Here is a 6,067-nt window from a genome sequence, read left to right as displayed (position 1 = left end):
CTCATGATCTCACTTGCAACAGAAGTTATTTAACAGTTACATACAATAGGTCTAGTGATGAAATATTTTTAAGTCAGTGAAGGATGGGAGAGGCCTAGAATTTTATTGAATGTTCAGTTTATCTCTTTTGAGAAGCCTTTCCTAAAGTCAGTCAGCCAATAAATAAATAATGCAGACAGTTTGGGGAGAATAAGGACTGAATTCATGTGGAAATGCTTCCGGCATTACCGCAACCTCATTAAAGATACACAGCTTACAAAACCAGAAGCCAGCATAATTTCAGTCTGAGAACGGAACTCTTTTGTTCTTCTTCCACGTGCACACACTCTTCCATATCTGTTTATTATGCATAGACTTGTTCGCAGTAAAAGCAGAAATGGGCAGAACTTTGGTGAACAATTCTGTTGTGTCCTGTGTTTAGAGCTTGTCACAGTAATGGTTAAAGCCTGTTGTATAATATCTGATGTTTTGAAAGCACTGAAATTACTTTGGTTTATTCCAAAGAGAGGTGATAGCTGGTTTTAATTTTTTAAGCCTACCTAAAGTTGTGGGGGAAGTCATGCATGAATATTTTCTAACAAGCCAGCTGTATGTTTTTGCTGCCTGTAGACTGGGATATTTACATTCTGGAAGAAATATATTGTTATCCTAGTTTTGGTCCATTTCATGGTATGTTTCTCATAGGTTGTTAATGTGGGCAAACTAATATAAATGATCAGTTCTGAAGTCGATGGATAATTGTTTCATGTATGTCACACTCAGCTGCTGAGAAGAAGCTTCTGTTGAACTGTGCTTGCTAGTTTTTTCATGTTTTTCTTTGCGTTCCCCACATATTTTTATTAAAGGTCAAAGTCGGCATTTGTTGCCACTGCAAACACCTCATTGCTTTTGTGCTCTGCTTAAGATATAAAGGGAAATTACGATAACTCCAACCTTTGTGTTTGCAGCTGTCACTTGCTGACTTTGGAGATGGTATATTGTTTTATAGGTGTTAGCTCAGGCTGTAGTATTAGTATTATTCATATTAGTAGTATTAATAACATGGCTATTGGAAAAAGAGCTCTGGGATGCATTACTTTTGTTATTGCTGAATTGCAATTAAAAGAAATCTTAGTTTAATTTGGAAGCATCTATACCCTTAGTTATGCTTTATTATACATGCAAATGGTAAGAATTAAACTACCTAGCTATTTATATTATTTTTAAAAGTCTCAGAATGAAGTTTGGTAAAATAGGAAATTAATATAAGGAATGTGAAACCAACAAATTTCTTTGTCAGCATGTGTTGCTTGAAGTTTAGGGGTGTCCAAGGATGATCTGGCCAGTTTCCCACACAAACACATTTTGCTTCCTTGCTCCATGATAATTTATTTACTCAAAAGTGCTAATTTCTAAAAATGAAAGATCTGCTAAAGTGTTTTTGGAGCTGCTGCTTCTTTCACTGCTATGTATCTATTTACTGATACAAAGAATTTGTGCATGAATCCTACCGAATTCAGGGGCAAGAAGCCAGTTGAATTGGTCATGAAGATATCACAAAAGTGGTTAAATAACGTGAAAACACTTGTTTATAGTTAAACTAGGTTTTGTAAAGACTGCTTTTTGTGGGATATATCTTTAAATCAAATGTTATTCTCATATGCCAGAGAAAATGTATTTAAGTTCTTTCATGCCAAAGAATTCCCAGAACTTTGTATAATGAAACCAGAATAATGGGACTTGTTGTTCACTACAAAGATCTGTGGTTGAATACTACAAATTCTTCAAGCCTGAGTAGGCATTCACTGAATTAACAAAGTTCTTTTTTATACCATTAAAAATAACGCAGAGGTTTTTTTTCCTAAATATTTTACAGTAGACTTCTGGGGAAAAAGGATGCAAAATGCTCTTGATAGTTGAGCAGAAGGGTAGCCAACCCTGTAAGGACCCAGTTGCTCATGTGATAAAATTGATTACAGTTTTAGTAATAAGGGCTTGAATTGGTGATCACAATTTTTCTTCTATGCATAGCTTTAGAAGATTTATGTAGCTTGCAGTTCTAACACCAAGCTAGTTTGGCAATTCTGTGTCTGAAATCTTTGCAACTCACATTTTAGGATATATTCCAAACCCCTCAAACTTTAGAGGTTGTTAGAAAGTGTTCTGTGTGGATGTTTAACATTTAGAGATGCCCAGAGCAGCTGTGAGAGCCTCATTCCTGGCAGTGTTCAAAGCCAGGTTGGACAGGGCTTGGAGCAGCCTGGCCTAGTGGAAGGCATCCCTGCCTGTGGCAGGGGTTGATACTCGATGGTCTTTAAGATCCCTTCCAACCCAAACAATTCTATGATTCTAGAGTGTCATGGAGGCCTCTCCTTTTCAGTGAAGTACATTTGCTGTTATTCTGAATGTTGGAAAATAAAGGAAATTAATTTTATTTATTAATTTGCGGCATTGTTTATTTTTTAGTGCTGGGTGAACAGAGTAATGAAGGCAAAAGGTACACATATTTTAAAGCAAAATGTTGTTTTTAGGGAATTCCATTTCTCTCAGTAAACTCTAAAATCCCTGGGCAGGATCTGTGAAAAAGAATTAGGATGCCTGAATCCAGACTTCTTTGTGTGGTAACTTACTATAGATCAGGAAATATATTACTTCAACCCACAAGATGAATTCCTGAGAGTAAGAGAAAGTTATGCAGTGGGAAGCCAGAAGAGTTCCTCTCGTTTCATCAAATTGATCAAAATCAAACCATCTGCTTTAATGTTGGTGAAGAAATTCGACTGGAAAACGTTCTTGGTGGAATCTCTCTGCTTGGCTTACTAAACTAGCTGTGAGCGAGTCACTTGTAATCACCTCCTTTCTGGCCTCTGGGCAAAGCTTTTTGGTGGGAATCTAGAAAATGATTTTTTTTAATATAATTTAATTAAGAATTAAAAAATTGAAAAAGGAAAATAATCACAGGTGGGCAAGTTCCACTTTTCATGTGTTCTACCTCAACTAGACACAATAGATTTGGTGTGTGTGGTGATTGTTAATCTAATTTTTAAGGTAGACTACTTTTATTTTACTACAATTGGCAGACTGTATAATCATGGCTAGCAAAGAATGGGCTAGATATATGCATAAGCCACTTGTTTCTGCTCTCTCCATGGAAATATAGTTGTTTCCATAACATGTCAGCCAAAACTGCTTTCTGCCTTTTATGTTTCTATTTTGCATTTAAAAGGGTTAGAAAAAACCCTGGTTCAGCCAAAAAAATTGGATAAATATGCATCTTTTTGTTCCCCTTGAAGAATAATTAATAGCAGATGAAACAATCCTAGGTTTCTCTGCTGCCCACTGGGTAATCTGCATCCACTGTGGCATGGAAAGATGGCTATATTGGAACAAGAGGCAATCCAGAACCTATTCCATTTTGCTCCCTGATCTGATGAAGCTGCTCTATACAGTGGTGGGTTCTGTGACATGTAAAATCATCCTAGACACACCACATTTTTCTCGGGTAACATCTGTTCCTGTGCAAAGGAGGAGTCTGAGGTTCATTTCTACTTTAATTTTTCTGTCATTCTATTCATCTGACAACTTCCCAGCCGCTTTTTTGGTCCCAGTCCAACCTATCTCAACCTTATAGCAGTGACATTGAGATAAAGGGTTTTTGAGATCCCATTTTTCTGTCATCCATAATTCAAGAATCTACTTAGTCAATAATTTTGACTATCATCTGCTCAGTCTTCTTTAACTGGCAAAGAAGAAATTCCTGCATAAGCTTGCTGTAACACTGCTGTGCATAACAGCTACACATCTGTGGCGGCTGCTACTCTGTTAATACATTATATGTAAAAATCTAAATGTTTGCGTGTTCAGTCTGGCCTTAAGTAGGCCTTCCACATACCTCCACTAGCTGCAGGATGCTTCCCCAAATCTCTCCTTGCTGAAAATTGTTTAGAAATGTTTAAGGAGTACCAAAAGAAAGAAAAGCTTTTGGAGATGCTTGCTATACCATTGGGTACAAAACAGTCAATAAGTGCCTCTTGAAATCCCTTCTGTCTGTACTGCCTTGAGATAGGTTCAAATGTTCAGAATTGTCACTTCTGGGGACTTGAGGTTTGGTGTTTGTTGAGGTTTTTTGTTGTTTATGTTGCTGATGGAAAGAGCTTTATAAAAGAAGTTCTGTGTGGGCTTGAACACTCAAAAAGATCTCAGTAATTTCATTTATCTGAAACAGACGCAGATGCAGGAAAAATTGTAAGTGGTGTGGCTGAGAGCCATTACTTAAGAGCCATTTCTGTACATATGTTTTTATTAAAACGGGTTTCAGTGTTTGGGTACTCTGTGCTTCATTACAAACATTTTTTCCCTGAATAATAGATACGTGTGTAGCTGCACAAGAGCCAGTGGACTCTTTCAGCTTTTCTTTTGAGGGCCATTTTCCTCCCAAACCTGTAGCTTATAGGGATCGCTGTACACATCACACTGCATTTTTGGTTAATAGTTATTTTAGTGATCTATGTTGATAAAAAACTGTGTAATTCGCTGCGGCATATTAATATCAGAATGTTTACTGTTACTTGGGAATTGTCTACCTCAACTGCTACCGCATGAGCTGATTACTATTTTGGACTGTACTTGGGAGCATTTTGACTTGATTTTGAAAAACATTTAAATATCAAACAGCCCTTCTGTGAAGTGACTGGTGGTGGCAACCATTGATAAGTCTTTTAGAAATATCTGTAAAGAAAAACTGGCTCTTTGCTTGGGATTAGTTTGTTTGTAGGAGGTGGTGATTGTCAGCCCTCCAAAAACATAAAGAAAAGAAAAAAAGATTATTATAGGGTTATGTTGCTATTGCCTTTTGAGGCAGGCATTAGATAGCTGTTGTTCAGCACTGCTCCTTCCTATTCAGAGGATTTAAAACTTGTAATAAAATTAAGCTGTATTTTATTGGTGACTCCCCTTCAAATTATTCTTCTCATTCTGTCTACACCATGTTAGTAGAAGAGCATTAAAAAACTCCTAATAATAGTCAAAATGGAAAGAGTTAACAGTATGGATATTTTTCTTCTATTAGTCTGCCTGCATAAGTGCAGATCTTAAAACTATCTATACTTGTTAATTCAAGAAGTACTTCTTATTTTGAAGATGGGGGCAGTGTGTTCTTGTCACAGGCAGAAGCAACTATAATCAAGCATTACAGGAACAGGTCACAGACGTGCTAGCTCAAGCTAACTTTGTATTAAGTATCTGAGTGCCTACAGGTTCAGCTCGTTAGCTGTTCAACTTGTCTACTTTTGTTCTTCTTCTCCTGAACTGGTATTGCAGCTGGTGAGAAAAAGGAAGAGTGTGTGAAGATTTCTTTAGCCTTGATGTGCGGAACTAGTGAGGGCTATCTAAGATTTTCTCTCTTTGTCCATGGATGTAAGATAATTAGAGAGCAGTACTTTGGGGTCTGGGGAAAGGTGTTTTGAGAGACAGTCTATTCCCTTGCAATGATAAAATGTGCAGGCTATTCAGAGTAGTTTAGGACGAGTCTCCACATTGTTACAGGCTTCTCTTGACATCTAAGTACTTCTTTTTTTCCTGTCTCTGCAAATCCTGTGCATTTTCTTATGTAATGACTGCACTAAAAGTGATGCAGAACTTTTACTTGAATGTGCAGCCACAGAAGCAAAGTATATTCTATTAAACTTTTAATCCGCTTCCCCTATTTTTCTCTTTTTTTTTTTTTTGGAAGTAATATGCATGCTATACAAGTATGTGTTGTTATTGTGCATAAGAATCTGATTTGCTCAGGATTTTATCACACTGATTTAGCGTTGGTATTATCTACTTTACATTGTAGTTCTTTGCATACCTGAGTAGTTCATGCCAGTAAATTAATTTCCTCTTTTGCACATGAGGTTGAAAGTAATTCTTCATCCGAGAGATGGAAAACGTAAAAGCTGAAAAATCTTTTTATTAGAACTTTTGTGTCTTATAGTCAGCTTCTTTTCATTTGTAAAGTGGTATGCATGTATGTGAGAACATATGTGGTTAGCAGCTCTGCATTGCACTAATATAACTAAACATATATATATATATGGCCCCACTG

The 6,067-nt window shown here is 36.7% G+C and overlaps 1 protein-coding gene across 2 annotated transcripts in view; it reads left to right on the top strand.

Moving 5' to 3' along the window:
• The window catches only part of GLDN (gliomedin), a 99,035-nt gene that overhangs the window by 59,968 nt on the left and 33,000 nt on the right, over positions 1-6,067 (top strand). The gene's annotated exons all lie outside the window — the stretch shown is intronic.

The sequence above is a fragment of the Pezoporus wallicus genome, unplaced genomic scaffold, assembly GCF_028554395.1.
Source record: "Pezoporus wallicus isolate ANWC-B61680 ecotype Strahan unplaced genomic scaffold, APGP_CSIRO_Pwel_v1 contig_3952, whole genome shotgun sequence".
NCBI lineage: Eukaryota > Metazoa > Chordata > Aves > Psittaciformes > Psittacidae > Pezoporus > Pezoporus wallicus.
The sequence above is the reverse complement of the archived record's forward strand: the minus strand, read 5'-3'. Positions and strand labels throughout refer to the sequence as shown.